The sequence below is a fragment of the Cylas formicarius genome, unplaced genomic scaffold, assembly GCF_029955315.1.
Source record: "Cylas formicarius isolate icCylForm1 unplaced genomic scaffold, icCylForm1.1 PGA_scaffold_6__28_contigs__length_40554024, whole genome shotgun sequence".
Taxonomy (NCBI): Eukaryota; Metazoa; Arthropoda; class Insecta; order Coleoptera; family Brentidae; genus Cylas; species Cylas formicarius.
In genome coordinates this window covers 23,616,550-23,633,701 of record NW_026844347.1, presented here as the reverse complement: position 1 = coordinate 23,633,701, position 17,152 = coordinate 23,616,550, and the positions used below count along the sequence as shown (strand labels likewise).

The 17,152-nt window shown below is 32.7% G+C and overlaps 1 protein-coding gene and 2 non-coding genes across 6 annotated transcripts in view; all 3 read right to left on the bottom strand.

The window, feature by feature from the left end:
- The window catches only part of LOC132703391 (KH domain-containing protein akap-1), a 33,350-nt gene extending 21,278 nt beyond the window's left edge, over window positions 1–12,072 (bottom strand). For 3 of the 4 annotated variants that reach the window (XR_009619070.1, XR_009619071.1, XM_060672625.1), the window contains exon 1: window positions 346–630. The gene's annotated coding sequence lies outside the window, so the exon portion shown is untranslated. Of the gene's footprint in view, window positions 1–345; window positions 631–11,900 lie in introns of those variants that run through there. The other variant, XM_060672626.1, reaches the window with a different exon arrangement.
- Window positions 12,073–14,267: 2,195 nt separating this feature from the next.
- Window positions 14,268–14,339, bottom strand: Trnae-uuc (transfer RNA glutamic acid (anticodon UUC)). The gene has a single exon. It is a non-coding gene; the product is annotated as a tRNA-Glu (tRNA).
- Window positions 14,340–14,665: 326 nt separating this feature from the next.
- On the bottom strand, window positions 14,666–14,737 carry Trnae-cuc (transfer RNA glutamic acid (anticodon CUC)). The gene has a single exon. It is a non-coding gene; the product is annotated as a tRNA-Glu (tRNA).
- Window positions 14,738–17,152: the final 2,415 nt, after the last annotated feature.

The window sequence follows — 17,152 nt, the reverse complement described above, 5'->3', positions numbered from 1 at the left end:
GCACTTACGCGACAGTCAAAAAAATATTTTGTTGACGTCAAACCTTCATCCACATTTATTATTTTTGCGATAACACGCAAGTGATAGCAAAATAATGGCCCAAGCTAGAAGCAATTATTCGTGTCATTTTAAAAATCGACAATTTGTTTAAAGGTTCGTATCAGCGCGTATACATAAATATAACAACAAGTCAAACACGTAAATATGTAAAAAAGGAAGATATCGCGTCACTTGTTGGTTCCATAGCAAACACAAATACGTGTGTGTTGTCTAGGAAACAATGCCACTTCTATCGACACCACGAAATAGTTCCATGCCAAAACTGCCAAGCGTGTTTCAACTTACCATAACAATAAAAATGGTGCGGCACCAACAAAATTTACAAAAAAATAAAACGCAACAGCTGTTTTGACGAGCGGTATATATCTGCAACCTTCCAGGTACACTTGAACTTGGTATGGTAAAAGTAGCGAATCTGTTTATCGACGAAGCAAAAAGAAAAAAGATCGCCACCCCTCGCTTTAGAATACTGCGTTCTAGAATTCACGATTTATTACCGACGTTCTACAACCGGCACACAACATTCAACCACGTGGCGATTTGCCGCTGTTTGGCCAACTCGCTTCGCCCGCTGGAATTTCATGAAAGTTCTAAACGAGAGCGCAGGCGTAACGCCCGACAAGGATACGTCAGACGAAGCGTAAACGTGTATAGTTTGGAGGTTGCCGCGTTGTGACAAATACGCTAGGCGTGCGAGAAATAATACGAAGTACCCTGGGAGATGGTTTGAGTCAAAGTGTAACTAAACTGATACACTAATAACTAAGTAGTAAATAAATAAACAAACAAAACCGCTATATTTAATAGTTTGTATTAAGTAGATAGTACAAAAACAACCAAATGTGCATAAATAAAAAAAATATTACATATTATTGAAAAAATCATGTTCACATTACAAAAATGAGTGCTCAAAATGAACCTTATGGATTTGATAACGTTTTTGTAACTGGTTGACGCTTTTAAAATGATCAGATTAATTTCCTTGTTCCAAATTCTTTCTATAAAACGAAAGATACTACCCACTCCTGCTATGGTCATGCAGCTCCATACCATCAAGAAGCCATCACAAACCATCACCCCTGTGTTTCACTTTTACTGTTAGATTTTTCTCAATACGCCTAACTCGTTAGGTCCCCGCCAGACTGTTAGGTTAAACGTACCCTCATCAGAAAAAACTGTGTTCCAAAACCCAAAAGTGATACTCTTTTACAACATTCATTTTTTTATTTCTTTTTATTTCACTTAGGTTTTCTTCTAGCAGTTCTGTATTGATCGTTATCTTTTCGTAAAACTATTCCATTGATTTCTGAATTTACTGCTATTCCTAAAAAAATCTTGCAGTTCATATAGGATTTTACTTGCATTTTCGAAGAATCCATGTTTGGTCGTATTTATTAAATAGTTTGTGGGGGCTTTTTCTTTTTTGATTCAAAATCCTTTCTCCTTTTTTAAAACGATTTACTACACACTGAACCATGACGTCTATTTATCATTTTAACAAATATTACGCAGATATTTTTAGAAGGTTATACAATTTTTCAAAGAAACATCCAATTTCTACTGTAATACTTTTTACAAAACTTCTGGATTCCTCCTGCGTCGGTTTTTGCTGACGTTTCGCCAATCATCCTGTTGGCTAGTTTTGTAAAAGTGTTATACAATTTTGAATGAATAATTTTATAATTATTTTTATTTATGCGCATTTTATATATATAAGTACCTATGCTAAATAATAAATTAAAATAATTTTTTATTCTACATATTAAACATAAACCATCAATTATAAAGATTTGTCAAATTTATTTACGAGTGTTTGTGTCATTTTGACTCACTGTGGCTATTTGTGTGCAACCGTTAAACGTTTTTTATTAAAATTCAACTCAAAATAATGAGCACAGTTGAGTCACAGCGAAAGAGAGTAAATGATATTACCACAAAGAGGGAACAATGCGTAAACAATTGAAAGCATACTCAGAGAACTGAATTTATTCAGAGTAAATACAATATATTCATTAGTTTATTGAATTCAAATAATACACAGAAAGTTTTATATTCTTTATATCTTAAAAAAAATGCAAGAATTCATTTCCCTCGCCTGAGAAAAAGAGACATATGTACTTTCCCCATGAGTATAAAAAATATTCATCTGCTTGCTTGGTTTAGTTAAACATAACGTTTAGTTGTTTCTGCTAGTTTCTGTGTATTATATAGAAATAGAACGGTAAAAAATAACGGCAAAAGCCTATTACAAAAACAGATAAACCTTCATGTGAATTAAGGAATCTTATATCACCCTTCTAGGCCTTAGATAAACTTAATTTATAGTATTTAAGACAAAGAAAGTTTTATAAAATAGATCAGATCACCAAATTAAATTAGAACGAAGCAAGTGTTTAATAAATAAATGACTGAGTAAATTTATCAATCTATACTATATATTATTATATATACTATATTTTTCCTTCGACTATTTGCAAAATCTTTTTCAAACGTCGTAGGGCGTTTCTTGAAGCCCGTTGATAGTATTTAAAATAATTATTTGCGTATTACATAGTACCAAAATAAATAAGTAAACTAAATTCAAGGTTTTAAGAATAAGTAGTTTCAACCATTCAGCTGGTTCTTGATCAAACTACGAATTATAAAATGTTTACTTACTTTATTCAATAAAGATTTTTATTATTGAAATCCTAACTTGACATGAAATTGCAGCACTTGCCCTTAAGAAATATACAGTTGGTGAGTGTTAATTATTAAACTGAAAGCAGGAAGACGAAGTCCGACCCTATGTTATGAGACCAAGTACCTGCACGGTACTAGGATTTTACGTGGTCTCATTCTGATGTATCGTGCTGGCTTTTGCCTGCATTTATGGAAGTTACCTGGCGACGACAATAAAACTCGGGTCCGGTAGGTATTAAAGTACAGGCATTGGGGACGAACTCGCAAATGTTTTGGTAATATTTTTTTTGTTTATTTAGATGGGTATATTCTTATTAAATTACACCAAGAAAAAACAATACAATAAATTCATAGCTAGAAATATCTATACATAATTACATTTTTATTCTACATGTTTAAATCTACTTCTGTTTCATTGCTAATGAGATTAATTATATAATTATATAATACGATTTCTGTTGGTTTGTATAGAAATGTAAGAGTCCTCAATTTTTGTAATATACTGTACAGAATTTTTCCAGCTGTCAATTGAGATGTTATTAATTACATTTTTTATCAAATTTATAACACTGGCACTTAAAGCATGGAGTAATCTTTTCTGCTCTGACGTTTGATTTTACTCGGTTCCACAAGTGCTCTATGGGGTTAAATGTGCAATGATATGGAGGAAGACGTAACAAAGTATGCCAAGCCTGGTCAGCCAAGTTATCGCATACATGTTTTTAATTGCGCTTTTTTGTAACTGAATGCAAAATAAATATCACTTTCTAACAAATATTTCTGGATTTCAATTTTTGAACTTAATGAGGCTGGTGCTTTATGCGATGATGATAAAATCCGTCTTCTGACCCAGCGTGTACTATGGCTTTTCCTATATTTGAAGGTGCTTTCGTCTGACAGTTTTGAGTGGAATCAACCCAACCTTTGGATACAGTGTCATGTGTATCGTGTGTGTATTCATAGAAAGTAAAATATGGATCTGTTGTCTAATCTTTTAATTTCTTGAAAATAATTAAATCCCCATGAGTGTCACCTGTGTGATTCCATTACTACTAACCTTTTGTCTATTTTGCGGCACTTAAAACCCATTTTGCAAACAACTCTATGGAGGGTGGCACGGCTTATATTTATATTGGTTTCATCTTCTACTTTCTTTTTCAGTTTGATAAGGACAATATATTTTCCTTATTATTGGGTCCTCACTATTATCTATACGTTGAGTTTGAAAATCACTACGTTTATTCCTTTCCTACAATTCTCCACTACTAATAATATCCCTTACCTACGATATTGGCGTTTTTGTTAAGTGGACAGGTTTCTTTAAAGCTTCCTGCTCTACTGATTAAAGTTTCATACACATTGTTCACGTGTTTTGCATCAAGCGACAAATGATTTCGACGCGACACTGTTATATTCTCGTAAAACAACTTCTTCGAAACGCACAGTGAAAACACACCACAAATGGTCAACCCTTACGAAATATATGAAATATATCAGAAAGAAATATACTTGGCCCACCCCTGCCTTGTCACTCAACTAAGAATAATTTTTTTGTTAAAGTTTTATAGGGGAGGGTCCGTCGAAATCCAACACGATGAAGGTTGAGGCAGACTATACAAAAAAAAATCCTTGCCGCTCCCCAGTTGTTTCAAAAAGCTGTTTATTTCGCAAAACCGCTTGTGCAATTACGTTTATAACCCAAATCAGTCGAACAAATCAAATTCAATCATCCATTAGAAAACATGGCCCAAAGATTGCCCGATAGGCAGGAGAAAAATGTGAAAGTACTAATCATGCGACATTCGCCACCTCATCAGAGAGACCAGTTATCAAAACTATAATTATGTAAATGCTCCAGCAAAAACTAGATCATGACACTTCGATTACGTGTGCAATGAAAACCCAAAAAAAAAAGAAAACTGTTTCTTTAAAAAAAAGTTCTTAACTACTGTTTCCTACTATTGTGCCTTGACGTTTCAAATTATTTGCAAAACCGCTAAAAAGGCGCAGCATCGGCCGAGTTATCCTAATAATGAAATCATCGTTGGTAATTGGGCAATGTAAAGGTATGACTTATGATTTGATTTTAAATTTAACAAAAATTAATTTTGGCTTGATAGTATAAATACAAAGCATATGAATGGCGTCGATTGAATTAAACCACTATATCATTTTTATACTATCTACGTACTATTTTTAAGGCTTTGCTTTCTTTATACGGAGAACATTTTGTCGCAAAAGTCGCGTGAAGCTATCAAAAAATAGTTTTAAATGCAATTCCGAAATTCTTGGAGATTGGAGTTTCTCGGTGCCGAGCACACATTGGGTATAGCACTACCCGCTGAATTCTCCAACTAAATAAATATTACTCGTCCAAATCAGCTTGAGTTAGTTGAGATTAGCTCAAGTTCACGCGTCCTAAAGTAGATTTCTGGAAATGAACGGATAAGATAAAACAGATAAGCTAATCCATTGTTAATAATGGAAGTGTTTTTTTTGGATAAAATATATATTGTGCTTTTTAGTGTTCTTCAACTGTCATTCATTTTTTTCTGCATGGCCCACGAACTATCCTAGTGAAAACGTAACACTACCGTACCGCCTTCAGTGTTTATAACACTCTCAAATAAATTGACAAAACCACACATTTAGTTTTCCGACCAAATAAGGGCGGACGGTTGTAACATTGAACTTGCTGGGTAGGTACTTCCAAAAAACAAGATGCTGCACTTCAAACCCCATTTTAAACACGAATTTAATTTCATGAGAGAAGCGCGTATTTAATACTATAATTTTTCTACGAACATTAGTTTTTGCGGTAAATTTTTCCAAGCAACGCATTTTACCGAGTGATGTGTGATTTGATTGTCAGAATTTACAAACCTCAAAATAAACATCTGATAGCTTCCAAACCCGTGACTAAAGCACTGGAAATGACATTGAGTAACGAAGTGGGTGTGCATGTGCTTAAAGTGGTAAGGTTCGGAAGTAGAAAACAATTTTTTTTTCTACTTATTATGACAATTGATAGAGTTCTGATAATGCAATTTGAATAAGTTCTAAATTTCTACCTTTTTCTACCTCTTTGAGCTTTTTGATCTGATTTTGCTTTTCAAATAACTAATCGAGTTTATTATTTAAATAAAATTTATAAATCTAGTTCCCCCGGTATTTACATATAATAACGATTTCGCTTGATTTCTTGAAAAAGTTACATTTTAAACTTTCACATAAACATATTGGTTAAATGTTTATAAAAAATGTGTTAAGTATTTTTTGAAATAATAATAATGAACAAATACATGTTTCTGTTATTTGACCAATATATAATTTTTTTAAAACGCAAGAAAAAATTGAATTTGTGAGTCATCAATTTAGTATGCTTTTTATTGGATATTTTTTTATAAGTTAGATAATTATAAAGTTTATTTTTTGCAAATCCATAATTAAAATATTGTTTTATCACGAAGTCTTGAAATAATTTCAGTAATATGTCGGTAAATAAGGTAATCAAATAATGGAAACACCCCAATATTTCATTCATTCAAATCAGCAAGAGAACGACAATAACCCCGGGTCTAAATTTGATTATGCTTCTATAATTTGGTATCCTATTTACAGGGTGCATATTAATAAATTAGAAAGGGTAAAGCGAAAATTCGAAACAGCTATTGAACTGTTTAACTTTTCGTGCTTGGAGTCTGAGAGGGTGGGCGCCTCGGTAATATTTGTATATAAACTATGTAATGGTCTCATCGATTGTTCAGAGCTACTGCAGCAACGTAATTTTCGTGTATCTTCTTTCAATGCACCACACAATATTCGCTTCCTTCAACCAATGCTGGAACGAGGGCCCCACTTTATCAGGCGACGAGGAATGTCAATGAGCTGGAGAGCGAGACTGACGTAGATCTGTTCAACACCAGTCTGAGCTTATTTAAAAAGGACTGTTAATGAATTTTTATGCAAAACTTATGTGTCGAAAACATTGTCTTGCAATTGGACAGACAGACAATAAAGTCATTATTATTATTACTAGCAGCCGTCTTTCTCTATTGTAAAATTTGCTTTACTTTTCTAAAGCCGTTGGCCATCCAAGTTCGGATCGAGGTCACTGGTCCCACACGATAACTTTTTCCCTGTCTCTGTAGCCAGAAAATCACGATTTTCAATGTTAAGAAACGGATTTGTTGAGGGATTTGTTCTTCGCTCGAAAGCCACCGAGACCGTTAGAAGAAAACGCATTTTGAACGCTAGCAGAACTAAAAAAGTCTCAACCATTCCTACAATCGATGGCGCGAACCGAAGCCTGACTAATTTGACTTTTATAACATTTCTTTTTAATTGCCCGACTTCCGTTAATTAACAGGCGCTATACAGATTTTAGGAGCCGGTATTTGTTGCATGTGCAAATTAAACACAAATTGATTACAGACCGGATGCACAAAACTCTCGCACTCCAGGATTTCTCCAAAACTTTTCGATAACAAATAGAAAAAATACACGTATGTGTAACAAAAATTATTTTTGAAAATATTGAAAAATATTGGCAAATACATTTTCCATTCAAAACAAAACAAAATAATTATCGAAAAGTTCAATTTTTTTAAACTTTGGAACGGCAGCATCAGATATAAAAATGATACCATACACAGTAGTTGTTAACACATCATATTTTTAATAAAAATTAAAATGAAACAATACCAAAAATATTACTTTCTCCACTTTGTAGTAAGTGGAGGAAGTGCAAAACCTAACTGTATAGTGGAAATGGATATACACCTTTTCCCAGTTATTATACAAGTTCGTTGACTGCATGGACTATTTTTTATTTTTCTCTTTATAAAGTTCATTTAATCAAGCTAAAGGGCATTTTCCTCCTTAATGATAAATTTTGTAAAAATTTAATCTTGCAAAGTTGTTTTGAGTTAATACCGGAAAATCGCGATTCTTTCGACGTTAAGGCACTTGTTCTATAGTGGATAATGACGCCATTTAGTTGAAATTCTGGGGTTTAGTTGACAATAGTTACTTTGAATAAATCTATAAACCATCCGTTTTACTTTGATAATTTTTTTCACTCTGATAGTAAACTTTAAATTAAACATGTATATTATGCCGGGTGTCCGGTAAATTCTCCGCCACAGGGCAACAATAATTTATAACGACACTCATCGAAAAATGAGAAAAAGTAATTGCCATGGGAACATTCATGGCATATTTCGCGAAATGTCTGCTTTTCGCATAATGATAAGATGGAATATTCAAATGCGAATAGCTGACAAACAGTTTGAGATATACAGACATTGACCAAGTATGATGTAGTCAAACAATCTCGGCTCAATTACATTTGTGGAAAAAATAGCATTTTGATTTATACTACTAATTGTTGCTCAATGACGTATATTTTATGAGACCCCGTTTGACAGGCTTCAAATTTTGAGAAACCCTGCGTATGCATTGAGTCCGATTGTTTTCGGCTTTAATAAATATTTGCCTTGACCGAAACCGACGATTCGCGTAAATTATTATCATTCAACACTTTCACCAACGCCTCCGTTTCCGGTGATTTGGCCGGCGTGGCCGGTCGGTGCACCACCTCTCCTGCTTCCTTCGTCTCGCACCTGGCGTAGGACTCTCGTCCAACTTTTAAATACGACACGACACAACGGAATGTAGATTGTTGTGTAACGACAATTTTCCGTTGCCATTGACCCCCCGATCGACGGCGAATCGAATTTGGACGGAAAGGCGGCTGATCGGGATAACAAAAACGAAAATCGATCTATTTCAAAATTTACGAAAAGAAATTTTGATTTCAAGAGAACTCGAAAATTATAGGAACTCAAATAGTGCTCGCTTATTCAACCTTTCGAAGGAAGTCTACTTATATTACGACCGAATCCCAAGCGAATATCTGATTTAATAAAATTATTTTATTGTTAAAAGTATGATTTATATATTAAGTGATTGCAACGTTAACAATAATAACAACAAATAGTTTTTTATTTATTTACAAATAAGTGTATGTAGTGTTGGGTCACATGTCTGGTGGTCAATTGACCATTTTTTAATTGACCGGTCAAAAAATGTTTTAAATAACATATTGTAATTTTAGAGTATTATCAACCATTATTTGAAAATAATATGTATTTTATAATAAATTATTTAGCGATTGGGGGAATCCCAATAATAATATAGACTCCATATTGACACAATTGTAGGAATATGTATTGTTGGTTCTGGTCAATTGACCGCTTCTTTGACGAATTTAAAACCAATTTTTCTCATTTTTCAAAGGTCAACAATTTAACAACTACTACTGTTTATAACGTTTTATTGTAACTTGCGATTATAATTGAAAACATTTCCAATGTAGAATTTCTAAAATAAATAAGGGAGATTATTTTGTCACTGGAGCCACCTATGGGTTTATGAAAAGTTTACCAAATCTTGCTCATCCCAGTTCCATCCCACTGGTTCCGCTTTCTCACAATCACGATGTTAGTTGCTTTATTCGTCATACTCTTGACATTGGCCAATTCAATAAACAACATTATTGAAAAAAACGGGCAAAAACCAGAAGTCGGATTAAGACCACTCTATTGCTCACCCCTCCAACCAGCTATTTTTGACCACACGCCGTTTTTATATTGCAACAAAACTTTATTTTCTAAGCACTTCAACCTTCCATTCAATATCATACAACCGTAAATTTACTTTGACAGACAATCGATTCCACTGTCGCTCCACTAAACTCCTCGTGTAGGTGTTTATCGAGAGCAACGACTGGCCGATCGCTGCTCCCGTAATTTCGTAAATGATTTATGCACGCCTGGTACCAAAAACCAGTTTATTATGCCTTGGGATCAATTTTCTCGCGGTTTTATCATAATGGATGATCTATCGCCTCCTAGTACATGAAATGGCACAAGAATGTTTCTAAAAGGTCAACCTTGCGTGGCTGTCCGTTATCTTCAATTGGATGATGGTAATTAGAGACAAAGAAATCGTTCTGATGGTGATTAGAAAACGTCGTAGCTATTAGTTTATGTACTTCTTCTCGGATTGATCGATATCGAATGTTGAAATAAAAAAAAATAATGGGATGAGAGGTGCCAGCAAATTTAAGTCACAGTCCAGGGTTATTTTAATTCCTTAAAATATGTAGCGTGTGAGAATGAAGGAATATTGAGTTCAATTCTTTATAATAATTTAAATATAAAATAATTAAAAGAACATACAAGCAAATGGAGTGTCAGAATTATAGAGATCTTCACAAAACATTTTTATCCTGACATCTAAGAAAAATGTGACACTATATATCAATAAAAATATGAATGCATTATTAAATTTGGGGAAGTAGTAGTAGATTTATCAGCATTGATTGATTGCCTTTTCTTAAATTCTCCATATTTCTCAAGTACGATCGGACCCAACCTACCTATTATTTAATAAAATATAAAGGTACATCGGTCCGGTCCGGTACGAAATATTAAAAATGCATTATTTAAAAATTTAGGGATATTATATATATATATATATATATATATATATATATATATATATATATATATATATATATATATATATATATATATATATATATATATATATATATATATATATATAATTATTTAATAAAAAAAATTCTATGTGTGAGTCCGTTCAATAAGATAAAGTGTAAAATGTGCTATAATTGAATAATAATTTTACAATTCTTTTGACCTCATGGTAACTAAATTTCTTGATGTTATGCTTATTATTGGCCCGGTTCTCTTAAAAAGTCCACTAGAATTAAAAACTCAATAATTCTTAACGAGAAAACAAATATTTTGCATTTTTATTAAATTTTAAATATGAATTTCCCACCTCTACGTGTGATATGGATCTAGACTTAATCATAATATTAAAACAACGTAAACAAAACTAGTGAAAAAAAAACAACATTAATATAATAATCAAAAATTGATTCTCATTTCATAGAAATACTATTTATAGTCTCACGGAAATATATTTGTTATAGTTATCAACGAATACCACAAAAAACTAAATTGTTGGAAGATTTTATTATTTTGCGAATTATTATTTATATTATCTTCATGATGTAATTTTTTCATTTCCTGTGGGTACACATAAAAAATATGTCGAACTACTTTTTTCCGTTCCATAAACAATGCAATAGGTATTTTTTACCCAATAAAATCCGGATGCACGTGTTTAAATTGCTCCGGCGGTTGGATTGACAGTTCTTTCGGAGGTCGAGACATAGCTACTTTCCCAACAATATTTTATAATAAGTTAATAATTCTCTGAAACTCTGGCAACGACTATTTTTTATCAATTTAGTAGAAGTAGTAGATCTAATGTTACATATAACGGATATAGATTAATTTTCTTGGAATTGGCCCACTTTTATTTTCAATCGCATAGAGCTGTTTTCGCATTTTAATTGACCTGTTAAGTTTATGGGCTACTATGGTGGTTTTGGTTTCCTATGACTCAATTGTAATCAAATTCGTATAATCAGTAGTATAACTATTTAATCAAACATTTGAGAAATTTTCTTGGATCGTTTTCCTTAAGGAGCATTTAACTGGAATAAAAATATGGTGATTGACAATTAATAATGTAATAAGTAAGCATTAACCTCTTGGCCTTGAATGACACATAAAATAAAAAGGAATTACAAAACAACAACATCCTAAATATTTTACCAACAGTCCCACGGACAGCAAAAAAAAAAATGCTGTCTAGGAAAATTCCGAAAGAACGAAAACAGGTCAAACAAAACTAAAAATAATCGTAGTTCTGGGATGATGATTTACAAATTTGCAAAAACTGCGCATATAAAAATGTTTCACTGAGTACAGTTTACATTGCTTACTCATCTCTCTACTGTCTTTAGAAAGCGATGAACATGCCAACACGACTAAGAACTCAAGATTTGAATAAAAACAAATCGGAAATAGGAAATATTTGGGAGAGAACATTTCAAGCAACCAAGAAATCGAATAGTACTGGTCCGGATAAGGGCATGCCACACATTTTCGTCAAAAAGCATTACCCCAAAAACCGATGCAGTTAAGATGCCGGGCCATAATCGTTACCAGATTGCACATTTGTCAAAACAAAAATTAAATTTTAGCAGTACTTACGGTATGTTGCTTTAAGCTTTCTGGTTGAGCGGTACCAGTTATAATTCACTGTGTCCGTATCACACAAATTTCCAGTCAATTATTTTAACTTTTCGAGCAAATCTCAAAAATATCTACGCTTATTTTCCACGTGCTCAATGTTGACCGCACACACTTTACATCATGGCGTCGGTCCTGTCGGTAAATGCAGATTACAGTAGATGAACGCAAGCGTCGCTGCTGATTCAAATATGAAATAAGCCATTTCAAATGGGTAGCGACATCTTTGGGCTTATCTCTGTACTAGTTGCAGTGCTTTATTTTACATCCTAATTAAATTCTATAAATGTTATAAAGTTAATAGATTTATTTAGTTACTATATACTTTTTTACCACTATAAATTATAACGGCGTGAGCAGTCACCAATTTTTTGACTCATAACGCCATGTCAGTAGATAAAATCGCCGTTAGAGGGAGCTACTTTTAAACGAAGGAAATCAATTTAACAACCATTGTATGCAAATTCCAAATATATTTTCTGTCAGAAAATGCCATTCAAAATTAATTTGGAGCCTTGAAGATTGATTAACCTGCTTCCAAGCATTCTCAATTAGGTAAAAATAAACGTGGAGAAAGTTCGATATAAAAAATCGCCGTCAATTTTTTCATAAAAATAATTATTCGTTGGCCTTATTTTGCGGGTTGTTTTGATTTTAATAAAATTTAGTTGTTACTAAGTAGCTGACATTAACCTAGCAAATTCCATCATATTTTGAGTTTTTATTTTTGTTCTGTATATACGATATTGATCCAAAGATAAAGGAAGCGGATCTGGCCAAGGCTCTCCCCAATTATGGATGCCCCTCGATGAATGAGTGAATGAGTAAGTTTATCGTTTTCAATGCAATAATAAATTCGTAAAACTCGGTGGACACGATGCAATTCCTACATGAATGCATGCATTTTTTTTATGTATATTGCAATATGTCTACCACCAAGTTGCCAAAAATTTGGCAAATAAAATTACTAGCTATTTTTCCCCGAATTTGTGCCTAAAAATCAGCGCAAAGCGCTTGTTTTAACAAGCATATAGGTTTAGCCTCTATAAAAATGTAAATAAAGTTGAAATCATCAAGTTGAAAAATGTAAGTTGAAAAAAATGTCAATGAAGCAACTGCAGAACCTCATATAGCTCATTCCTTCATCGTAAGTCTAGTAATTCTAGATGAGTTTGGCCTTCCACATAATAAACAATTTGTTTAAAAAACTGCATTTCAATATGTTACCTAAATTATCCCTAAATGAAAACAAATTAATTTTTAAAAAACACAATTTTTTTTTGTATCAAAATTTAAAAAGCAACCTCTAAAAACAAAATTCCACCAATATAATCAAGATCACTTTGCACCAAAAAATTGCATCGTGTCTACCATAAAAAAATTGCAAGTTAAAAGTACATTTTTAGCAGCAATTTTTATCTTCTAAAAATCCATTTAAAAATACTGTAGAAATTGCATCGTATCCATCGGGCTTTAGATATTAATTAATTTGATGCTAACAAAACTGGCCGCTTCAAGTAATTCTTTTAAAAGGATTATTAATAAACTAAAATTGGTTTAGATATAATTGTTTATATGATTGCGATATATGCAAAATGGTAATGTAGGATTGTTTATCGTTGGACTAAGGTTCTGAGGAAATAAACACAGCCCGACGTTAAATAAGACTATATTTTCAATTATTTACACAGCGCACAACAACTTCTTCTACACTTGGCATGGACTACAACAATTCGTCTACCAGTCTTTCGTCTTATTAAAGAAAAAGAGTAAGCGGCACGGCTTTCCGCGTTACCCACGTTTTTTGCGTCTTCTTAGTTTAATCGTCTAATACATAATGCCTCCAGTCAACCGTCGTGACCTGCTTTTAAACCCTTCGTCGGTACGCATCAAAAGTAGACCCGAAATGTCAGGAAAACCGCAAAGCGGCTTGCTTGCTTTCGTGATCGGCTCACGTCCGTTAAAAGAAATAATTTAAACATAACCCTTTGTAATTGCATGCAGAAATAATAAATAAAGAAATACCGTGCTGGTGAAAACTAAACTAAAGGATATATTTTATCCACAGTAATTGTCACATTCTAAACAGTTTTAGCTTAGTAAATGTTTTCTTATTAATAGGTACTATTTACACAATAAGCTTATATTTTAGGTGTTTTAGATAAGGGTAAATATTATAAACTACATTGTCCAAAATTAAGACCATCTGTTTAATTATTGAAAATTGTCGCTGCCGAGTTTTAATTTTAGTTATTTTCAAATCTACTCTATTTATTGAAATAATGGTAAAAAATATTTTGAAATAATTAGCGAATCATGCAAAAAAAATTCCGATACCGGGAATCGAACCCGAGCCTCCTGGGTGAAAGCCAGGTATCCTAGCCACTAGACCATATCGGATATTAATAAAGTTGGAATTAAGTTCATGATCTTGGTGCAACAGCCGAGCATGTCCATATTGGTATAATAATAATAAACATGTCAGTTTACAAATATCGCCGTTGCACTGTTTTATTCATGTATTATATACATACGAAATTTCTTCATTTTCCCAAAATTTAAGAAATGCGGTGGCCTGGTTTTTGCACCAAAGTTTAGATGTTTTGGAAATTTGTTTTAATATTGAAGAATTTAGAGAAGAGAACTAGAGAGCTAGTGAGTAATTATTCACATTGAAACGAGGAATTTTTTTTGGCTATAAGTAATTGATATTCATTAAAAAAAAATTCCGATACCGGGAATCGAACCCGAGCCTCCTGGGTGAGAGCCAGGTATCCTAGCCACTAGACCATATCGGACTTTGTACTTTAAGAACTTCAACATAAACTACCAAAACCCGTAACCATTGTCTATATCCCAGATATTTTTTTAATTTCTTTACTCCTACCAATTACCAGTTCCCTTCTTTTAAAACTGATTTGGTTTTGCCAAAAATAGGGATTTTGTTCATGTTACAAAGCTGTGTAACGGTGTTCACGCCTATATTATATATTAATAAATGAGATAATTTTGGAAATTAGAGGCTATAGTAAAGAACTTATCGCGTGTTTTAGCACGAAGTTGGTTACTTTCATTCAACTTTATTGCAATGCCAGATCGAAATGGTTTATATAAACATGAACCTTGGAAACGACTAACACGAACTTTTTTCTATTCAGAAATATCTTTTATTTTAACCTTGAACTTGAACTTGTAATCATGAAGTCAACACACTAGCGAGGGATTTGATGGAATGAGTTGCTGTTTCAGCATAGGGAAAGCGTAATTTACATCAAGTCGATAAAGGATATAGGGGAGTTTAGTGTTTCCGACAAATTTTTAATTTAATCTAACAAGAGTTCTCAAATTTAGAATTTTAAAGATATTTTACCTATTTTTGTTATAAAACTTTAATAGCTAGTGAGGACCATAACCATTTGCTTTTGAGTTCGGATTCTCAATGTTTATGTACGTAACTAATTTATAATTACTTATTTTCTTAACATAAATATAAAAAAATGGTAGAATTGGTGAGTTGTTTTTTTAGAGAAAGAAAACTAATATAGTATTTGTCATAACTATTTATTATACCCTTGGCTTGACTAAATTTGAGATAATGCTATCTTTTCAGCTAATTAGTCAAGAATGAATTCGCATTAAACAGCAGTAGAAAAAATATACTCCTCACAAGATGGTGGATCCGCCAAGAGTTATATATTTTTTGTTTTACTTGTAATAAAACATCAATCTTTATCCGATTGAAAAATTTATCATAGACATCACATCAAAGATATGGTATTAGCAAGAAAAATAATATTATATAACTTTTTGAATAAGTTGCTTTTTTTCACGTTTGTTTGCTGCGTTAATGCAAAAAGTAAAAGCGTTTTTTCAATATAACAATACAGACTTCTAGAACTGAAATCCGATTTCAGGCAAACTAGTTTGTCCTAGGTCAAATCAATTTACAAGAACCTAGAAATTCAGCAAGTGCCTACCAAATCTAACCATAAAGGTTAGGCCTGAGTCAAACATGACAGGTTTGGTTAGCTTCCGGTAGTTTTTGCTCCTTGCTTTCTAACAGATAAACTACTACTAACTAAACGTTAAGAGATGCTATTGTTTGTTTTTGGTTGGAACATAGGTTTATACAATACTAAGTTTGTAACTTAATTTGAAACTAATAGAATCTGTTGCTGATGATGCTGAGCACTGCTGATGAGTAGCTGGTAGCTTCTGTCAGTTATAATGATAAGTTATAATCCACATCGTCGACCAATTGTCTTTATTTTTGCTTTTACATAAGGCAGATGTTAATTGACTTGTTAACTATATGCTAAAAGAGTTTTTTCCGTGAACTAATTACATATTATTATAAAAATCCAAGTTTCCTTGCCCTAATTATCCTCCATTGTAAGGACAGGTTCATTATTTTTGTAAAAAGTTTCTACATATAGTGACTCACACCTTAAATGATGCAGTCGCTATAAGAAAAACTTAAATTTGTCCTAGGACTACAATTCCTGAGATAAATTTAATTATTACTCATCACAGAAATGAATAATGCCAAAGAGGTATAGCCAAAATGGCAAATAAATGTCTGTCAGCTGTTCAGCATATCATTGAATCCTGCGAAAAAATAATTTACATGGTCGAACTGCCAGAAGTCTTTCATTAGCCGAAGAAATAGATGCGTGAGATTGGCATACGCTAGAGTGCATATCGATAAAGATTTGAATTGGAATTCAGTAATATTTGCCGATGAGACCAAAATAAACTTGAAAAAATATCAGTAAGGGAGAAAACTTAGGAAGAATTAAAATTGAAAAATTTAAAAGCTACGGTAAAGCATGGTGGAGGTGGAGTGATGTTATGGGGCTGTATGTCATGTGCAGGAGTAGGTAATATGCATTTCATTGAAGGAAATATGAACGAATATGTGTATGTGGATATAGACAGCATCTGGTTGCTAGTGTCCAAAAATTAAATATGGGTAACAATTGTCGGTTCTATCATGAGCAAAGCACACTTCATTTCGGGGCCGCAGTGTGGTTGACATTAAAAAACAAAGTCAATAGAAGACTACAAGCCGTTATCGATAATGAGGGAGACCCGACCAAATATTAGCAGGAGTATTTCAAGTTATGCAGTTGTTTTTCTCTATTGATTTGGTCATATTTTGTTTTGCATCATTTAAGCTGTGACGTTAATATCGCATATAATTTAATTAATTC